Source organism: Artemia franciscana, chromosome 13 (genome assembly GCF_032884065.1).
Source record: "Artemia franciscana chromosome 13, ASM3288406v1, whole genome shotgun sequence".
Taxonomy (NCBI): Eukaryota; Metazoa; Arthropoda; class Branchiopoda; order Anostraca; family Artemiidae; genus Artemia; species Artemia franciscana.
The window spans coordinates 37,379,606-37,402,454 of NC_088875.1; the positions used below are offsets into that span (position 1 = coordinate 37,379,606).

Below are 22,849 nucleotides of genomic sequence, written 5' to 3' on the forward strand. Positions count from 1 at the left end.
CTGAAGCCTTAGGCTTTGTCCGAGGCTACTCTTTTCGTCGGTAAATATTCTACCTTTCTGTTTAAAGTCGAGGTAAGAAAAGTAGTATTGTGTACTGTAGTCTTGCTGGTAATATAGTACATTTGGCTGGTTCTCAATCCTACGCCTGAACGGAGCTTGGCTACTTCTTTATTTTATATGATATAACTAAAATAGAAAAATAAATACTCAGAATATACTCAACATTGCTTTTCTTCACTAGACTTGAAATTCAACTGAACTCGTTTAAACACACCCTGACTGACGACATACAAAAGAGTCTTGGCTGACGATCGATTTCTTTTTTTGTTGTTTCTTATCAAAGGTACTGGATAATATTTGTTTTTGCCACAATCACTTGAAGAAATTCCATATGTTTGGAATTTCATTTAATAAAGCGTAATTTCTGTTATAGAATTTTTTTTCCTGTTTCTTGTTCTTTTTCTTGTTTGGTTATAGGGCAGGAGCCTAAAATTAATTATTTACATATGTGTATTAGGCAGGATTTCTAGAAGTGAGTAAAAATTGTTAAACTAATATGAATTTATTTTATTCTACTCATATAACTGATAAATCGTGCCATGAACGTCAGTTGAATTTTTTTGAAGACTGGGGCTTGGCGACCTTCTTTGCCATGAGTGCTACACTACTTATTAATTTAAAAAAGAAAATACAGTTTAATAAGCGATAAATTGCCAACAATATCAGTTGAAATTTTAATTGTTTATGTCTTGGGCAGGGCAACATCCAGTGCCATTACGGCCATTCTACTCGCTAATGCTTTTTTCGGTGATTTCTATCCTCTAGTAATATAATAGGGGATAATTACTCTTGTTATGAAGTATCTTGTTGTGCATAACAATTATAGATCAACATGACATATTTATATAAAATCGGCTTGCTAGTAATATTAGAATATCAATGTTTTTTAAACTTGTGGAAAAGAAAAAAATATTTGTATTAAGTTTTAAAATAGGATAAAACATTGTTTATCAGTTATTATAAGAGCAGATAAGATAGAAGCTATTAAACTTATTAATATTTAAATAATAACAATTATGATATAATTTATTAAGTTGGAAAGAATTTTCTTACTTTGGATTATTCTTTGCATTGGTCTACCATCTTGTTTAAAAGTTTGTATTGAAATAAACATTTATGGCAAGTGTGTTTAGTCTATGTTCATTCAATCTTTTTTATTAGGTATAAAGGCTTGCATGTTGATTCATCAGGAATCTAAGTAAAAAAAAGATCTCAAGGGTTTTAATTACACTTTCCTTATGTAGAATATGGATAAAATGGTAATTTCACGCTTGGGGTTAATTGACAATTAAGACTGATGGCTGTCAATGTATACATTGACATAAGGTCAAGAATTTAGTTAGCAGTCTACCTGAGAAAAAACCTTCAACTAAATGGCCCATATTCTATGTCCGAAGGATTTTATCCTCCTTCAGGCAAGGTCTTACAATAATAGATTCAACCCACCGTTCAATAAACGTCACAAGTGATCCAATTGAGTGCTTAATATATTTCTATTAATAAGTTATAACATAGCAGCTTACGTCAGGTATTTCTCATATTCATGATTGCCGAAAATATTGATGTTTTGGTTTTTTTTTATAGCTTGGCTTCTAAGCGATCTGTTTTCTGTTCATTGTCCTTGTCGGAGCACTGCTGTATGTGTGGTAAATGTATTTCGAGATTTGATTTTTCCACTTTCACTTATATCACCTTTTATGCTCCTCACTAAATTCGTCAAAGTTTATAATGTTCCATAAAAAGATTTTTTAAAATCTCCATTTTTTTATCGTTTGGTACATCTCAAAAAGAAAAGGTAATTAAAAAAAGTTAACGACATAATTACCTCTGTCTAAAACACCTTTTCAACACAGTATTCACAGGGAGAATGAAAGCCAAGCTTCCTTTTTTCTGAAATTCTGGTTATAACCTACTAAGAAATGGCATCTCTTGGGTTGCCATTCCCTAGAAATATTTCTCTTCGTTGTTCCCTTGAATTGTCTCGCCTTTTTTTCCCTGTTGCAAAATCTTAGTGCTACACCTTAAAGTAATATCTGAGGGAGCCTGAACTTCGTAGTAATTTTTCCGATCTATGAATATAAACAAAAATTACTTACATGTAAGAATGTTGCCTTAAGACCACCATTCAAGTGTAAATTAAGTTTTTAGCATGACACCTGTAACTGAGCTAAGTAACTAACTATTTTATCACAGAGACTTTTTTTTTTATAATAAACTTTCAACCTTAGATTGAGCGTCACAAGAATAATGTTGAAAGTGAAGTTAGCTATGAATACTTGCAGTAAAAGTTCTCTTCAAATCGCGAACCCATAAACAATTTTTATCAGAAGAATTATGAGCAAAACCCGTATTTCTTGTTATGTCAAATGATGTTATTGGGTTGCAATGAACGTTGGTTAACTAGTGTTTTCAACTGATCAGTATGCTTGATTAAACCAATTCTTATCATTCATGTACCGGCATATATATCTAATATTTTTGTCTGATAGGCTATTCAGAACTGTCGTCTTCCATATCGCTGCTGCTAAGTGATTATCACTTTTTTCTTTAATGTGATCTAAAACTTTACTGTAAATATTGACCATTACAACTTCCTCCAGACTTGACATATTGACGTAATAGAGATACATAGCCTTTTGATTTTTGCCAAATTAATTTTTCCAGGCTTACTTTTTAGCCAATGGGTGTTAGCATCAGGTTTTCTTTCACAAAACTTTCGTTTGTATTAACTGGCGTATCCTAAATTGATGTGTCATTTTCTATTTCCGTATTTATTTTAACTTGATGGAATTTACGATCTATATGACAGTCCTTAGTTTCACCAAAATTTTTTAGTTGAAAACCCATATTCATCTCTTTACCTCGAACAAGATTAGCAAATGTATGTATATCTATAATGTCTCGAGGAAATGGATGTGTCAATTGCTTGAAACTTATTCTTCTACTTTGCCTTGGAGAAGTATTAGCTTTTTGTCCAAAGGCTCTGCACATGGTTTAAAATCCTGCAGATGAATTTCATCATCTACTTCATAATAATTTAGTGCATTATTACATTGAAAATTGTTAGCTGAAACATTAGTTTTTTCTTTCTGATAAACTAAAATGAGCTTTTTCTTATAACCTAATTGGATTATGCCAGACAATAAGGATTTATATAGATCAAATAGACTTTGTTGACTGTATGACCAGTCATCACCTTCTATTATCAAGAAGTTTATGGCTGAGCCACTGAATGCATTTACTACAGCTTCTTTATGTTTACTGCTTCGTAAAACGTCTTCTAGGGCTACAGACATTCAATTATCTTTCTCAAAACTATAGTCGTTTCTGGTGTTAAGGTACTACAAAAGTTTTATACTACTCAATGGGGGTTTTGAAGTTTGTAGAAACAATACATGTCCATTGTCATCATCTAGAGATCGATTTTGTCCAGTTGATATATGTGACCTTTCAAATGAACAATACGAAAGAGTTTGTTTGTTATACATTTTAGTTGTGCTAGCTACTATTACGGACGTTTGAATATTTTGTTCCAATTCTTTGAAGAAACTTACGGCTTTTTCCCCATCAATCTATCCAGGGGGTGCGGTTTTTCTTCGAAACTTAATGGATATGGATGGATATAGAAAAGAGCCATGATTGAAGATCGATGTGGTGTTGATTTGCTGTCGGGTGTAGGTCGTTGAACCTATATGTATGGTGAGTATCAATTACTTATTAAAAAACCAAATAAAGGGAAGCTTTATTCTGAGTAAACTTTTACTCCAAGGTTTTTGAAATCTATTTCTTGGTTCTTTTCAAAATGTATGTTAAAGAATATTGTTTCTAAAAAACATTCATATAAATCTGCAATGCTAAGTTGATTTTGTAGGGCTGGTTCTTTACTCAGAATTTTAGTAGTATTTAAAAATTCTTTACATCCTTGCCATTGTTTTGTTTGCTGTTTCTCTTTATTCTCGTAAAAAACGTTGCTACCATCTAAATGTGCAACGGAATGCTGGTAATTTTCTGTTTCTTTACTGCTATTTGACGCAGAAAATCGTGGAATTAATTCATTGCTATATATTTCTAGCTGTTTGTCATCAACCTGAGCAACTTTTTCTATCTTGAATTTTTGTTTCCAAAATTTGACTTAAAAAAATCTACTTGATCTGAATCTTTACAAAATGGCTTTTGATCATAGCCAAGAACACGAAAGGAACTCTCTAAATCCGTTTTTATATTTGGCCTAGTAATTACCAGCAATCTTTCCAGCTTAGTCTTTTTTTACTCAGCAAGCAAATTAATAACTATACCTGCACTCCATCTACAGAACCAATAAGAAGATTATTCTTTAATAATTTCTTCTCTAAACCATCATCAAGCTTTAATAGTCTGTTGAGCAAAGAATCTATTCATTGATCCATTAAACTGGCTACTCTTAACCCAGTCATTTAGTGTTTTAAACTGACCAGTATGCTTGATTAAACCAATTCTTATCATCCATCTACTGAGATATTTCTATATTATTTTCTCTGATAAGGTAGTCAGAACTGTCGTTTTCCCCATCCCTTTTGTATCAGAAATGATTCTTACTTTTGTTTCTTTAATGTGATCCCCCATCCCATTCAAATGAACCAAACGAAAGATTTGTTTTGTTATACGTTATACTTATGCTAGCTACTATTACAAACATTTGAATGTATTGTTCAAATTCTTTGAAGAAACATACGGCTTTTTCCCATCAATCCATCCAGAAGGACGACCCCCTTTTTTAAAATAGGCCTTCTTCTAGATTTTGTTGATAATGTTTAAATGAATTACCAAGTGTTTCATTAAAAGGAGTACCTTTAAATATTTATTGCTGATTTCGACCACTAAGTTCCAAATCTAATAAATCTGCCTTAGGTTGATTAATTAAAAAAACTAACCGATTTAAAAAGTTTTTTATTTCGTCTTTATGTTTGAGTTTTGTTAAACATTGTTGGTTGTTATTTTGACTTTCAAACAAATTGTTTGCAATAGCCTCGTTTTCAATTCATCACTTATTGCATCTAGCTGTTTATTGTTCTTATTGTAATTTTTTTTAGATCTTTCTGGCGAGAGGTAAAAAAATCTAAAATGCCTAAAGGTTTTTCCTTTTTGAATAGGAAGTTTACTTTTTCTAACTGTTCATTGTCAAAATAAGCACTAGTAAAAAAGCCCATATATTGTACTTCAGTTCCTTATAAATATTTTTTTTGTTATTTTTTCTTCATTATCCCTTTCCCTTCCCTTGGCCTTAGGCTTTGTCCGAGGCTACTCTTTTCGTCGGTAAATGTTCTAATATTCTGTTTAAAGTTGAGGTAAGAAAAGTAGTATTGTGTACTGTAGTTCTGCTGGTAATATAGTACATTTGGCTGGTTCTCAATCCTACGCCTGAACGGAAGCGAGAGCTTGGCTACTACTTTATTTATATGATATAACTAAACTAGAAACATAAATACTCAGAATATACTCAACATTGCTTTTCATCACTAGACTTGAAATTGAACTGAACTCGTTTAAACACTCCCCTGACTGACGACATACAAAAGAGTCATGACTGACGATCGATTTCTTTATTTGTTGTTTCTTATCAAAGATAAGGTAAAGGTAAAGGATACGGCATTAGACTTTACAGTCCCTACCGGCGGTGCTGATCTCCGTTTCTTGGCCCTTCAGCCAGGAAGTGCAATGGGGGGTTGGGGGCCAGCCATCCTGTGCTTTCACACACCCTTCCTGTTTACCTTCCCCAGATTTCTCCAGGTACCCATTTAGAGCTGGGTCGACTCTGGCTAAGCTTACAGAGTCACGCCACTGACCCCCGTCCCAACTGAAGAATTGGGTACACTGGGATTCGAACCCGCGTCCTCTCAGACAAAGGATCCCGAATCCAGCGCACCAACCAACTCGGCCAGGACGGCTCAAGATATACAGTATTATTATACAGTATCAAAGATACTGTATAATATTTGTTTTTGCCACAATCCCTTGAAGAAATTCCATATATTTGGAATTTCATTTAATAAAGCGTAACTTCCGTCATAGAATCTTTTTTCTTTTTTCCTGTTTCTTGTTCTTTTTCTTGTTTGGTTATACGGCAGGAGATTAAAATTAATTATTTACATATGTGTATTAGGCAGGATTTCTAGAAGTGAGTAAATACTGTTAAACTAATATGAATTTATTTTTTCTACTCATGTAACTGATAAATCGTGCCAAGAACATCAGTTGAATTTTTTTGAAGACTGGGGCCGGGCGACCTTCAATGCCATGAGTGCTACACTACTTATGAATTTAAAAAAGAAAATGTAGTTTAATAAGCGATAAATTGCCGACAATATCAGTTGAAATTTTAATTATTTGTCTTGGGCCGGGCAACATCCAGTGCCATTACGGCCATTCTACTCGCTAATGCTGTTTTCGGTGATTCCTATCCTGTTGTAATATAATAGGGAATAATTACTCTTGTTATTAAGTATCTTGTTGCGCATAAAAATTATAGATCAACATGACATATTTTTGTAAAATCGGCATGCTAGTAAAATTAGAATATCAATGTTTTTTAAACTTGGGGAAAAGAAAAAAATATTTGCATTAAGTTTTAAAATAGGATAAAACATTGTTTGTCAGTTATTATAAGAGCAGATAAGATAGAAAGTAGGGAACTTATTAATATTTAAATAATAACAATTAGGATATAATTTATTAATTTGGAAAGAATTTTCTTACTTTGGATTATTCTTTGCATTGGTCTACCATCTTGTTTAAAAGTTTGTATTGAAATAAACATTTATGGCAAGTGTGTTTATTCTATGTTCATTCAATCTTTCGTATTAGGTTATAAAGGCTTGCATGTTGATTCATCAGGAATCTAAGTAAAAAAAAAAGATCTCAAGAGTTTTAATTACACTTTCCTTATGTAGAATATGGATAAATGGAAATTTCACACTTGGGGTTAAGTGACAATTGAGACTGATGGCTGTCAATGTATACATTGACTTAAGGTGAAGAATTTAGTTAGCCGTCTACCTGAGAAAAAAACCTTCAACTAAATGGCCCATATTCTATGTTCGAAGGATTTTATCTTCCTTCAGGCAAGGTCTTACAATAATAAATTCAACCCACAGTTCAATAAACGTCACAAGTGATCCAATTGAGTGCTTAATATATGTCTATTAATAAGTTATAACATAGCAGGTTACGTCAGGCATTTCTCATATTCGTGATTGCCGAAAATGTTGATGTTTTGGGTTTTTTATAGCTTGGCTTCTAAGCGGTCTGTTGTCTGTTCATTTTCCTTGTCGGAGTACTGCTGTATGTGTGGTAGATGTATTTCGAGTTTTTGATTCTTCCACTTTCACTTATATCACCTTTTATGCTCCTCACTTAAGTCGTCAAAGTTTATAATGTTCCATAAAAAGTTTTTTTAATTTTTTAAAATCTTCCATTTTTTTATCGTTTGGTACATCTAAAAAAGAAAAGGTAATTAAAATAAGTTAACGACATAGTTACCTCTGTCTAAAACACCTTTTCAAAACAGTATTCACAGGGAAAGCCAAGCCTCCTATTTGCTTAAATTCTGGTTAGAACCTACTACCAGGGGGTTTTCCCTGGAAATATTTCTCTTCGTGGTTCCCTTGAATTGTCTCGCCTTTTTTTCTCTGTTGCAAAATCTTAGTGCCACACCTTAAAGTAATATCTGAGGGAGCCTTAACTTCGTAGTAATTTTTCCGATCTATTTATTTATTTTATTTTTTTTTATTTCCCTCAAAAAATGAGGAGTACGCTACAATATAATATAAAGAAAAAACAACTGATAACACTTACAATCAAAACGTATCAAATATTGATCGAACACTTAAAAAAAAAAAAAAAAAAAAAAAAAAAAAAATATGAAAAAAAAGATGAAATTTACCATCTATATTACAGTCCTTAGTTTCACCAAAATTTTTTAGTTGAAAACCCATATTCATCTCTTTACCTCGAACAAGATTAGCAAATGTATGTATATCTATAATGTCTCGAGGAAATGGATGTGTCAATTGCTTGAAACTTATTCTTCTACTTTGCCTTGGAGAAGTATTAGCTTTTTGTCCAAAGGCTCTGCACATGGTTTAAAATCCTGCAGATGAATTTCATCATCTACTTCATAATAATTTAGTGCATTATTACATTGAAAATTGTTAGCTGAAACATTAGTTTTTTCTTTCTGATAAACTAAAATGATCTTTTTCTTATAACCTAATTGGATTATGCTAGACAATAAGGATTTATATAGATCAAATAGACTTTCTTGACTATATGACCGATCATCACCTTCTATTATCAATAAGTTTATGGCTGAGCCATTGAATGCGTTTACTACAGCTTCTTTATGTTTACTGCTTCGTAAAACGTCTTCTAGGGCTACAGACATTCAATTAACTTTCTCAAAACTATACCCGTTTCTGGTGTTAAGGTACTACAAAAGTTTTATACTACTCAATGGGGGTTCTGAAGTTTGTAGAAACAATACATGTCCATTGTCATCATCTAGAGATCGATTTAGTCTAGTTGATATATGTAAGCTTTCAAATGAACAATACGAAAGAGTTTGTTTGTTATACATTTTAGTTAATCTAGCTACTATTACGGACGTTTGAATGTTTTGTTCCAATTCTTTGAAGAAACTTACGGCTTTTTCCCCATCAATCTATCCAGGGGGTGCGGTTTTTCTTCAAAACTTAATGGATATGGATGTATATAGAACAGAGCCATGATTGAAAATCGATGTGGTGTTGGTGTGCTGTCGGGTGTAGGTCATTGAACCTTGATGTATGGTGAGTATCAATTACTTACAAAAAAACAAAATAAAGGGAAGCTTTAGTCTGAGTAACCTTTTACTTCCAGGTTTTTGAAATCTATTTCTTGTTTCTTTTCAAAATGTATATTAAAGAATATTGTTTCTACAAAACGTTCATATAAATCTGCAATGCTAAGTTGATTTTGTAGGGCTGGTTCTTTACTCAGAATTCTAGTAGTATTTAAAAATTCTTTACATCTTTGCCATTGTTTTGTTTGCTGTCTCTCTTTATTCTCATAAAAAACGTTGCTACCATCTAAATGTGCAACGGAATGCTGGTAATTTTCTGTTTCTTAACTGCTAGTTGACGCAGAAAATCGTGCAATTAATTCATTGCTATAAATTTCTAGCTGTGTGTCATCAACCTGAGCAACTTTTTCTTGCTTGAATTTTTGTTTCCAAAATTTGACTTAAAAAATCTACTTGATCTGAATCCTTACAAAATTGCTTTTGATCATAGCCAAGAACACGGAAGGAACTCTCTATATCCGTTTTTATATTTTGCCTAGTAGTTACCAGCAATCTTTCCAGCTTAGTCTTTTTTTACTCAGCAAGCAAATTAATTACTATATTGTTATTATATGTTGCACTTTCATCAAACCTTCAATTAGGATTACTACCTGCACTCCATCTACAGAACCAATAAGAAGATTATTCTTTAATAATTTCTTCTCTAAACCATCATCAAGCTTTAATAGTCTGTTGAGCAAAGAATCTATTCATTGATCCATGAAACTGGCTACTCTTAACTTGGCTTAATATGGATCAATGTTAACTCTTAACTTGGCTTAAACTTGGCTTAATATGTGTATTAGGCAGGATTTCTAGAAGTGAGTAAATATTGTTAAACTAATATGTAACTAATAAGTTAAACTAAACTAATATCAATCCATCCAGCTACCTTCTTTGCCTTGAGTGCTACACTACTTATTAATTTAAAAAAGAAAATACAGTTTAATAAGCGATAAATTGCCATCAATATCAGTTGAAATTTTTAATTGTTTATGTCTTGGGCAGGGCAACATCCAGTGCCATTACGGCCATTCTACTCGCTAATGCTATTTTCGGTGATTCCTATACTGTAGTAATATAATAGGGAATAATTACTCTTTTTATTAAGTATCTTGTTGTGCATAACAATTATAGATCAACATGACATATTTTTGTAAAATCGGCTTGCTAGTAATATTAGAATATCAATGTTTTTTAAACTTGGGGAAAAGAAAAAAATATTTGCATTAAGTTTTAAAATAGGATAAAACATTGTTTATCAGTTATTATAAGAGCAGATAAGATAGAAGGTAGGGAACTTATTAATATTTAAATAATAACAATTATGATATAATTTATTAAGTTGGAAAGAATTTTCTTACTTTGGATTATTCTTTGCATTGGTCTACCATCTTGTTTAAAAGTTTGTATTGAAATAAATATTTATGGCAAGTGTGTTTAGTCTATGTTCATTCAATCTTTCGTATTAGGTTATAAAGGCTTGCATGTTGATTCATCAGGAATCTAAGTAAAAAAAAAGATCTCAAGGGTTTTAATTACACTTTGCTTATGTAGAATATGGATAAAGTGGAAATTTCACTCTTGGGGTTAAGTGACAACTAAGACTGATGGCTGTCAATGTATACATTGACTTAAGGTCAAGAATTTAGTTAGCAGTCTACTTGAGAAAAAAACCTTCAACTAAATGGCCCATATTCTATGTCCGAAGGATTTTATCCTCCTTCAGGCAAGGTCTTACAATAGTAAATTCAACCCACCGTTCAATAAACGTCACAAGTGATCCAATTGAGTGCTTAATATATGTCGATTAATAAGTTATAACATAGCAGCTTACGTCAGGCATTTCTCATATTCATGATTGCCGAAAATGTTGATGTTTTGGGTTTCTTTGTATCTCGGCTTCTAAGCGATCTGTTGTCTGTTCATTGTCCTGGTCGGAGCACTGCTGTATGTGTGGTAGATGTATTTCAAGTTTTCGATTTTTCCACTTTCACTTATATCACCTTTTACGCTCCTCACTAAATTCGTCAAAGTTTATAATTTTCTATAAAAGTTTTTTTAATTTTTCAAAATCTTTCATTTTTTATCGTTTGGTACGTCTAAAAAAAGGCAATTAAAAAAGTTAACAACATAATTACCTCTGTCTAAAACCCCCTTTTCAACACAGTATTTACAGGGAGAAGGAAAGCCAAGCCTCCTTTTTGCTGAAATTCTGGTTATAACCTACTGAAAAATGGCATCTCTTGGGTTGCCATTCCCTGGAAATATTTCTCTTCGTTGTTCCCATGGATTGTCTCGCCTTTTTTTCTCTGTTGGAAAATCTTAGTGCCACACCTTAAAGTAATATCTGAGGGAGCCTTAACTTCCTAGTAATTTTTCCGATCTATGAATATAAAAAATTACTTACATGTAAGAATGTTGCCTTAAGACCACCATTCAAGTGTAAATTACGTTTTTATCATTACGTCGGTAACTGAGCTAAGTGACTCTTACTACTTTATCACAGAGACTTTTTGTTATAATAAACTTTCAACCTTAGATTGAGCGTCACAAGAATAATGTTGAAAGTGAAGTTAGCTATGAATACTTGCAATAAAAGTTCTCTTCAAATCGCGAAACCCATAAACAATTTTTATCAGAAGAATTATGAGCAAAACTCGTATTTCTTGTTATGTCAAATGATGTTATTAGATTGCAATGAACGTTGGTTAACTAGTGTTTTCAACTGATCAGTATGCTTGATTAAACCAATCCTTATCATCCATCTACTGACATATTTATCTGTTATTTTTCTCTGATGGGCTAGTCAGAACTTTCGTCTTCTATATCCCCGCTGTATCAGAAATGATTATCGCTTTTTTTCTTTATTGTGATCTAAAAATTTACTCTGAATATTGACCAATACAACTATTGACCAAGACAATAAGGAATTAAATAGATCAAATAGACTTTCTTGACTGTATTTCCGATCATCACCTTCTATTATCAATAAGTTTATGGCTGAGCCATTGAATGCGTTTACTACAGCTTCTCTATGTTTACTACTTCGTAAAACGTCTTCTAGGGCTACAGACATTCATTTATCTTTCTCAAAACTATAGCCGTTTCTGGTGTTAAGGTACTACAAAAGTTTTATTCTACTGAATGGGGGTTCTAAAGTTTGTAGAAACAATACATGTCCATTATCATCATCTAGAGATCGATTTAGTCCAATTGATATATGTGAGCTTTCAAATGAACAATACGAAAGAGTTTGTTTGTTATAAATTTTAGATATGCTAGCTACTATTACGGACGTTTGAATGGTTTGTTCCAATTCTTTGAAGAAACTTACGGCTTTTTCCCCATCAATCTATCCAGGAGGACGACCCTGTTTTCCAATTCCTTCTAGATTTTGTTGATTATGTTAAAATGAATTACCAAGCACTTCTTTTTTTTTTTCATCTCAAAATTTTGATTGAATATGTCATATATATATATATATATATATATATATATATATATATTCCATTCGGTGTTTCCATTTGTCATTCCTTCGGGATTTGGCTTGCTGCACGTGTGACTATATATCCATTCGATAACACCTTTTCCTATCACGAGAAAAGAATAAGATCAAAGATGAAACATGACAATTGTGGAAACGGCGGTAACTACCCATTCCCAGACACCTTAATTCATGATGCCAGATGACCAATTCCAATGATATGTCGATTGCTCCTCAGGAGCATTAAAAGGAGTACCTTTAAATATTTCTTGCTGATTTCGACCACTAAGTTCCAAATCTAAGAAATCTTCCTTAGGTTACATTAATTACATAGACTAACAGATTTAAAAATTTTTTTATTTTGTCTTTATGTTCGAATTTTGTTAAACGTTGCTGGTCTTTATATTGACTTTCAAAATCAGAAATCGTTTGCAATAGCCTCGTTTTAATTTATCACTTATTGCATCTAGCTGTTTATAGTTCTTATTGTTATTTTTTTTTAGGTCCTTCTGGCGACAATTCAAATTATCTAAAATACCTAAAGGTGTTTCCTTTTTTAATGTGAAGTTTAATTTTTCTAATTGCTCATTGTCGAGATTAGCACTAGTAAACAGGACCATATATTTTCTTCGGTTCTTTCAAAATATTTTTCTTTATTTTTTCTCCATTATCCCTTTCCCTTCCCTTAGTCTGAGGCCTTAGGCTTTGTCCAAGACTACTCTTTTCCTCGGTAAATATTTTAATATTCTGTTTAAGGTCGAGTTAAGAAAAGAAGTATTGTATACTTTATAAATATTCTGTTTAAGGTCGAGTTAAGAAAATAAGTATTGAGTCTTCTTGGTAATGTCCGGGCGCCATATCCGGAAAATGTGACACCCCCCTCACCCAAAAGGTGCACTATTTTGAATGTGGATTTCCCATCAAATTCGAACGCGCTGATTATGACTATGCCGGGAACAGCGATCTGAATTGGGTGCTTAAAATAGAATTGATGCCTAATACAATCGAATACTTTCCCTTCAGTAAGTGTTTGAAAATTGTTCAGTAGTTTGAAAAATGAAATCTAGCCGAAATCGATCATGCTCACAACGAAAAGATTCATCCCCCCCCAAAAAAAAGGCTTCAAATCGGACAAGCTTACTGGTTAAGGACAGATACATATCCAATATATTGCTTAAATATATTAAATCAAAAACTGTTCTAGTAATTATGATTCACAAATGATGCTTGAATAGATGACTGTACTTCTTTGGCTTGTAGTATTAACGTCATGAAAGACAAACGTTCGATTAGAAATCAAGAAAGTTCTCAACAAGCATCTCAAATAAGCTTATTAAAAGATAGAACGATTCAGAAGAAGTTTCATAAAGGGGGTCGAAGAATTTTGGTAAAAGTAGGCTTGGTAAAAGTAGTTTGGTAAAACTTTATGTGAAGCTACATCACACTCGGATTAGTCACATTAAAGATGACTGGGTGAACAAGCGCCGATTATCTTAGCGAATAGTTGATTAATGGATATTAAATTTGAGACAAGTCACGATTTCCATTTAAACATAAGAAAAAAAGATAGGAAATGGTTAAGCAGGTAAGACATGCATGAGAAACTCACCTTTCTTTATTTTTCATCGGAATCTATTGAGCAGCTGCCACTACATGGGCAAAGTAGATCACACTTCCCATCAAATGAGCAAGGGCACCGTTCTGCATATTCATTTTTGCAAGAGCATGATTTGGGTACACCTTTAAATGTCGAAGACCACTGCAGAAGCCTTTTAGTTATTAGAAATACCCCATTTGCATGGCTATATGCCAACCCGAAATACAATGGTTTGTGAATATATGGCTGTGTTTCTGAGGCTTGCAGCATCAAAGACCACTGAAAGGCAGCTCTTTTCACATGGTATTTGAAAGTGGTTTTTGTTGGTGGAAGGCACTTTAGACAGCTTTTCTTGTGAAATAAGTGAACTCGCAGATAATTTAAACTGGAAAACTCTTCATATCGCTTGCCGTAGGCAACAATGACAGCGTTTCTAAAAATGTTTGCTAGGTCCTCCAGAAACTCTGTTAAACACCGGGGCGCACTAATCACCTTCGCTGTTAACTTCCAGCTCGTCCAGGACATCGGCTTAAGAGCCGCAGTAAAGTAAGTCTTTTTGCCTTTTGAATAGAAGAAGCTTACAGTGTCACAGTCGGTAAAACAGTAAAGAAAGAAAATAGTGTTTATGACGGCGACCGGGATCTTTTTCACTAATTGGTGGATCGGGAATGTTTTATCTCTAAACTTGAGGTACAGCTCAGGATCGGATGCAGTACACTTATAAGTCATAATCTTGAAATGCTGAATAAGCATGGCCAAAATATCTGTGTCGTTGGTTTTCACTATCACCTGGTGATGACCTCTGCGAAAACAGTGAGCGACATGTAGTACCAGCCCCGTATCAGCTTCCTCATGGGTACTCGCTAGGCTATCAGTAAGTTCAGAGCAAACATAAATGGTAGACCTTTTACTTAGACTTCACGTCTATCACTAAACCCACCAGCAAGCACCAGCGGAAAGGGCGTCTTTTCTGTCTGATCTTTCCAAATTTCAAGTATAACCTCAGCAATTCTCGCCTTCGTCGATTACTGCGTCAGTATAAGTTCCCAGTTTTCCAAGGTCACAGACCGAGGGATTGCGAATGTTCTGATAGTGCCCTCGCCCCTTCTACTATGACAGCCGCTGCTTTTTTTAGGAGAATAGGACAATCCTCTGGGTCCTTTATCAAATAAAGGCCATCGTATCTGTCTGATATGACATTTAGTTACGTCAAATCTGTCAATTCTTTCGTTATTTTTCGCAAAATTCTCCAAGGTATCGGTTTTCGACGGAAATTGGGTTCTAAAGAATGCCACGAAGTCTAGCAAGACTGCCTGCTTTGCCTCAGGTCTTAGAGTGACATTCATAGGTTAATCAGTACCAAATACTTAAATCAGGATCAAATACGTATATCAGGATCAAATAGGTAAATTCGGATCAAATTAGTAAATCAGGATCAAAAGCGTAAAAACAGCTCAATGTAAAACCTGGGATGTGACAACTACGTCTGGAGATAACTAGATAACTTATTTACTAGTGTTTCTTAGTTGTTTGAATGATTATTTAATATGTACTTCGATAGAAATAGTTCAACTATTTGGATACTGCAGGGGAAGCCCATGGCTTCCTCTTCTGCCTAAATGATTCTTCAAAGTAAGTTTTGAAAATGGATGAATGAATAGTAAAACAAGTAAAAGAAGTCTCGTCTGCGAAAAGTATGGTTCTCATATCACGTCGATGAAGCTACTCTGGGCTGACAAGTGAAGATTCAAAGTGCAGCTTCTCTTTGAATCTTATTGGATATGGACGGATACAGAAATGAGACATGGTTGACGATCAATATGGTGTTGGTGTGCCTTCGCGTGTAGGTCGTAGCATCTAGTAGTATGGTGACTATCAATTACTTAGAAAAAAATTAAGGGATGCTTTATTCCAAATAACCTTTTACTCCCTAGTTTTGTGAAATTTATTTCTTGTTTCTTTTCAAAATGTATATAATAGAATATCGTTTCTACGAAACACACCTAAGAATCTTTAATGCTAAGTTGTCTTGATAGGGCTGGGTCTTTACTTAGAATTTTAGTGGTATTTATTAATTCTTTACATCCTTGCCATTGTTTTGTTTGCTTTCTCTCTTTATTCTCATAAAAAAATTGATTTGATTTGGTGTTGGTGTGCCGTCGCGTATAGGTCGTTGTATCTAGATGTATGGTGAGTATCAATTACTTATAAAAAAATAAAGTGAAGCTTTTTTCCAAGTAACCCTTTGCTCCCTCGTTTTATGAAATGTATTTCTTGTTTCTTTTCAAAATGTATATTAAAGAATATTGTTTCTACAATACGTTCATATAAATCTGCAATGCTAAGTTGATTTGGTAGGGCTGGTTCTCAGAATTTAGTAGTATTTAAAAATTCTTTATATCCTTGCCATTGTTTTGTTTGCTTTCTCTCTTTATTCTCATAAAAGAAACATTTGCCACCATCGAAATGTGAAACGGAATGCTGGTAAATTCTGTTTCTTTACTGCTAGTTGATGCAGGAAATCGTGCAATTAGTTTATTGCTACAAATTTCTAGCTGTTGGTCATCAACCTGAGCAACATGTTCTCGCCTGAATTTTTGTTTCCAAAACTTGACTAAAAATCCTACTTGATCTGAATCTTTACAAAATGGCTTTAGATCATAGCCAAGGACACGAAAGGAACTCTCTAAATCCGTTTTCATATTTTGCCTGGTAGTTACCAGCAATATTTCCAGCTTGGTCTTTTTTAACTCAGCAAGCAAATTAATTACTATATTTTTACAGTTTGGGTCAATTTCATCAAAACTGTCAATTAGGATTACTATCTACACTCCGTCTACAGAACCAATAAGAAGATTATTCTTTAATAATTTCCTCTCTAGACCATCATCAAGCCTTAATAGTCTGTTGAGTAAAAAATCTATTGCAAAAATCTGATCCCTATTAAACTGGCTACTATTAACCCGGTCATTTTGTGTTTTAAACTGATCAGTATGCTTGATTTAACCAATTCTTATCATATATCTATCGGAATATTTATATATTATTTTCTCTGATATGCTAATCAGAACTGTTGTCTTCCCCATCCCTGGTGTATCAGATATGATTATTACTTTATTTTCTTTAATGTGATCTAAAACTTTGCTCTGAATATTGATCAATACAACTTCCCTCAGACTTGACATATATACATAACTAGCTTATCCTGAATTAATGTGTCATTTTCTATTTCCGTATTTATTTCAACTTGCTGGAATTTACGATCTATATAATAGTCCTTAGTCTCACCTAAATCTTTTAGATGAGAACCAATATTTATCTCTTTACCTGGAACAAGATTAACAAATATATGTATATCTATAATGTCTCATGGAAATGGATGTATCAATTGGTTGAAACTTATTTTTTCTACTTTGCCTTGGAGAAGTATTAGCTTTTTCTTCAAAGGCTCTGCACATGGTTTAATATCCTGCAGATTAATTTCATCTTCTACTTCATAATAATTTAGTGCATTATTACATTGAAAAGTTTTAGCTAAAAGATTAGTTTTTTTCTTTCTAATAAACTAAAATGATCTTTTTTTTAGAACCTAATTTGATTATACCAGACAATAAGGAATTACATAGATCATATATACTTTCTTGACTGTAGGACCGATCATCATATTCTATTATCAATAAGTTTGTGGCTGAGCTATTGAATGCGTTTACTGCAGCTTTTCTATGTTCATTGCTTCGTAAAACGTCTTCTAGGGCTATGGAAATTCTATTACCTTTCTCAAAACTATAGTCGTTTCTGATGTTAAGGTACTACAAAAGTTTTATACTACTGAATGGGGGCTCTGAAGTTTTTAGAAACAATTCATGTCCATCATCATCATCTAGTGATTGATCTAGTCCAGTTAATATATGCGAGCTTTTATATGAACCATATGAAAGAGTTTGTTTTTTATACATTATAGTTATGCTAGCTACTATTACGGACGTTTGAATGTTGTGTTCCATTTCTTTGAAGAAACTTACGGCTTTTCCCCCATCAATCCATCCAGAAGGACGACCCCTTTTTTTCAATAGGCCTTCTTCTAGATTTTGTAGATACTGTTTAAATGAATTACCAAGTACTTCATTAAAAGGAGTACCTTTATATATTTTTGCTGATTTCGACCACTAAGTTCCAAATCTAATAAATCTGCCTTAGGTTGATTAATTACAAAAACTAACCGATTTAAAAAGTTTTTTATTTCGTCTTTATGTTCGAGTTTTTTCAAACGTTGCTGGTCTTTATTTTGACTTTCAAAATCAGAAATTGTTTGCAATAGCCTCATTTTTAATCCATCACTTATTGCATCTAGCTGTTTATAGTTTTTATTGTTATTTTTTCAGTTTAGGTTTGATGCAACCAACCTGGGAAAATACTAAAAAATTTTATAACTCTAACAAAAATATATTGTAAATAAAGACGCAGTTGTTCGGCTAAAGGAAGTATATATATTTATTATTCTTGTGTTTTAATTCACGAGATGTGAAATAAGTTGTCACAATTGAGTTAAGAAAATCCGGTGTGAATTCAATTCTCCCTTCCTGTTAATATATAGAAGAATCATCAATTTTATAGGATTTTTTCTTCTGGAAGCTGTTGAGATTCTCACCGTTACATCTCTTGTGGTTTTACCAGCTTCTGCTTCAATCTTACCGATAAAATTTTGTCAACGCCCTTGGAATTATCAACGTCCTTAGCTATTGCTTTTCCTTACCTAATAATTTGTATATGAAGTTCAATTGAATCTGATGCAATGTTTACCATCTTTGTTACCATCCTATAAACTCCAAACCTATATTTGCTGCTATTTCATCGCTAAAAGCTCTTATAAAATGTTGAACGTTTTGATCTACTGCTTTTTCTTCGATTAGATCTTTAACTTTTGGATCGGCTTTTCTTATGTCTTCATGAAAAACATAAAGCTGAATCTTTCTTTTTTTTAAGAGAGAGTGATGTATTATCAGCTTCTTCGTTAAGGTCCTTATAAACTCCAATTAGTAAAATGTCAAATAATAATGTGCCATTTCGAGATTTCACAAGTTAGTGTTTATGATATATTTTCTTTTGTTCAGATCCCATTGTCTGCCTATGCAAACTACTCATTTAGAATCGTAGCGCTAAATGAAAATGATCTTTCCGTGCCATCTAAAATGTCCCATGAATGCTAATACGCCTGCCAAATTTCATCTTCCTAGCTTATCTGGAAGTTCATCAACTAGCAAAACCGGGATAGACAGACCGACAGAATTTGCGATTGCTATATGTCACTTGGTAAATACCATAATTAATAAAGTGCCATGAAGTGCCATAATTAATAAATATAATATACCTGATAAACATTAAAATTGGAAACGCTGCACCGAAAGCTCTCTGATGTTACTCTTGATGGGGTTTCTCCACATAATCGGTGTACTTTTGTCGAGAATTTCATTTCTTGTGTGTATTTAATGTTGAAATTTTCTATTTTTCTTTAGTTCTTTTTTGTGCGTTTGCGTTAATTTAATGTTAATTTTTTCCTATAGTTATTATTTGTCGCGTTTTTGTCTGGTAATTTTTTACCAGACATTTTAAAAATAGTATAGTGTTTTGTGAATAATAAATAAATTCTTTATATTATTATTAAAATGCCCAATAAGCAAGGACTTTCTGGATTGCATAAAGGATTTCAAATTTCACCCACGTAGTTATTTCAGTGATTTTGTCGGTCTTGACTCTTGATTAAAGAAGAAATATTTTTTAAAAATCAATTTGGGAATCTTGCGAGTTTTATGACTATTAATCATGAAACTTTAAGTCTGGTTAGTGTATCAAAGTTTGCTTTTTTTTTTGGGGGGGGGGAGGGTTGTATGTGGGTAGCTGTTTCCAAATACAGTTCTCGTTCTTGATTTAGACTTGGGATCCATTGAGAATATTAAGCCATAACCTAAGGAACCATTTGGTTCAAAGGAATCTTCTTGAGATTTATTTTCATTTCAGATCTGATTCTAAAAATCTCATTAAAACAAGCTCTCCAAATATTACAGCCACTACCATTGAAATTGCATCTTGGCCTTATGCCCTTCTGAGGCCATAGAGGCCCTGGTGAAGGTACTCTATTGCAATCTACAGCTTACAGTTGACAGCCTAGCAAATTAGGCTTTAGAGAAATAAACATGTTTAGAAGACAATTCTTGCTTTATAATATGGAGAAAAATTATAGTTGGCAAGTTTTGAAATTAATTTGATTGGCCTATGTTGTACTCTCTCCCTCTGTAATGCAAATATATAGCCCAACGTATGAATTTCTCTTGCATTCTGCCATGTTATCAGTTAAAAGAAGAGATTTTTATAGGTTTGTCAGTTTTATCAGTTGTTATCAGTTTAAAGAAGATTTATCAGTTAAAAAGAAGAATATTAAACAGAAGCGCCGGAAATTAGTGCAACAAGGAAGTGGCTTTTTTGGTGTATTATTACCAATTATTGGAAATTTAATTGGCTCTCTAGTTACCAGAAATGGCAGCAGTTCGACCGTACAAGCTCATTCCACTAGAGAAGGCTATTCAGCCAAGGCAGCGCTTTGAATATGAGATGGCTGATTTCTTGAATAGCGGTTCCATATCTAATTCTGAAAAACTACTAATATTTCAATCTGCAATGTCTCGCCTTCAAAAGTATCGAAGTGATATGACAAAACAAATTAAAGTGAATGTTGTTTCAAAACCTAGCCTACCCTCAGAATTACAACCCAGCGGACCTCTAGCATCACGACAGGACCCAACCGCGGTAAATCAGAATCCGGGCCCGTGCGCTGCGCCGGTGAATCAAAATCACGGTCCGGGGGTGGCGGAACCTTTTTCACCACAGGCGAGCACATAAGAGTACGAAGGTCTTTTTGAGAAGCTCCCTGTATCCTACCGACAGTCTGCAGAATTATTATATCATCACTTGCATCAACTGGATGGATTTGAAAATGAACGTGGATTTAACAACATAAAAATTCACGACAAGCTCTATAATGCAACAGATTTATTAACAGACCTAATTTCGAATAGGAAGTCACGATATGCTATTGATTCAAACATTTTAAACTTTTTGGCTGACAGCAATATCCCCCTCAGTCTAATCAGAAATAAAGGCATTTTAAAAGACGTGCAAAATTTAAGAAGAATCAGTTCAGAACAAGTCACTGAAAGTGACCGATCTTTTGCAAGTGTCAACTCTACAGTTCTCGAGTCACCAAGCCAGTCACCAATCAAATCGCGACAACGATTCAAGACTGGTACTTTTAGAAGTCATTATCGACGATCATCAACAAGCCCAACACAGATTTCGTTACTAAGGAAATGGCAAAAAAATTGAAGCAAGTTTCTGAAAATATTGGCAAGTTTGGCGCTATTTCCTCTCCACGCCGTCTTGCATTGGCTGCAAATACATCTCAACAAGAAGCTCAAAAGTTTTTGGAGAAGCAAGAGTCCCATACTTTGCATAGGAGATCTGTTAAACCGAAACATTTTAGAAAAACTATAGCCCTCTACCCCTTTGAGATTGCTCAAGCAGCTTTAATGAGTTTGGATGGATCTTATGCCAAGCATAATGCACCATACAAGTTTTTACTGGTCATTATTGATATTTTTTTACGCAAACTTTTCGTAAAGCCATTGACAAGTAAGCATGGAAGTGAAGTTGCAAAACAATTGGAGCAAGTGTTTTCTGAACAGACATTTAAAAAGATTCACATAGATACAGGAAAGCAATTTTTGATTCCAAGTGTGAAAAAGACTCTTGAAAAGTATCAAATTGAACTCTATCATACCCATAGTCATCTGAAAGCTACAATAGTTGAAAGAAGCATACGTACACTTTGTTCTCATCTAAGTGCATTTTGTACTCATTTTAATACATTTTCTTTTGTAACAAGACTTGACTTAACTGTTTCTCAGTATAATAATTCACCGCATCGTAGCCTTGGAAATTTAGCACCGAATCAAGTGATCTTGCAAAATACACCTTATATTGCTGATTTTATGTATGGAAAAAATTAAAGCAAGCAGAAAAAGTTTAGGAATCAATTACAAGTTGGGCAAAGTGTTAGAATTTTACGTGGTAAAGGAATCTTTGAGAAAGGACAGTTTAATTTTAGCAAAAAAAATTTTCGAATTGCTAGCGTTCAATCCACAGATCCAGTCACATTTAAATTAGTGGATTTGTCAGATGAGCCTGTTCTTGTATGTTTTTATCAAAGTGAACTACAAAAAGTTCAAGAGCCGATGAATACGTTATAGCTAAAGTACTTAAACGGCGAACATATCGTGGAGTTAAACAGTTGCTTGTCAGTTGGCTAGGATACCCCACCTCTTTCAACACTTGGATAAATGCAGATCAAGCTAGAAATGTCGATTGAATCCTTCTATGTTTCATTTACTTCGGACGTCCCAGACCCTGTTTATGATCAAACAAACACGATTGCAGATTTCCTGACAAAGCTTAACCCCCCGATTGTGCTTCAAGGATCAGGATGGAAAAAGGCCTTAGTATCCCTCCATTTAAGCAACTCTTTCGATTCTTTGAGACAAGATCAAGACTATTTTTTCCATTTTTTTGGTGATAGCAAAGATCCAAGCAAACGTCTAGGCACTAAAATAACGCTTCCAAAGGATAAGAGGTACAATACAATTCCGGAAATTATCAGAGACATGAATAATTTGGTTTATACCGGCAAAGACTCGGTTAATTTTCACTACAATAAACTATACGATCGAGTCTATATACTGGGACTAAAAGTCGGCGAATCCTGCTATCTTAGTGATGGTTTGCGAGAAGTTCTTGGATACAA

General features: G+C 33.5%; 1 long non-coding RNA gene across 1 annotated transcript in view; it reads right to left on the reverse strand.

Annotated features, from left to right (window-relative positions):
- Positions 1–4,663: 4,663 nt before the first annotated feature.
- LOC136034895 (uncharacterized) overlaps positions 4,664–22,849 on the reverse strand; it is a 122,427-nt gene continuing 104,241 nt past the window's right edge. Inside the window, exon 13 of the long non-coding RNA XR_010619278.1 lies at positions 4,664–7,531. This is a non-coding gene — a long non-coding RNA (uncharacterized LOC136034895). The remainder of the gene's footprint in view (positions 7,532–22,849) is intronic.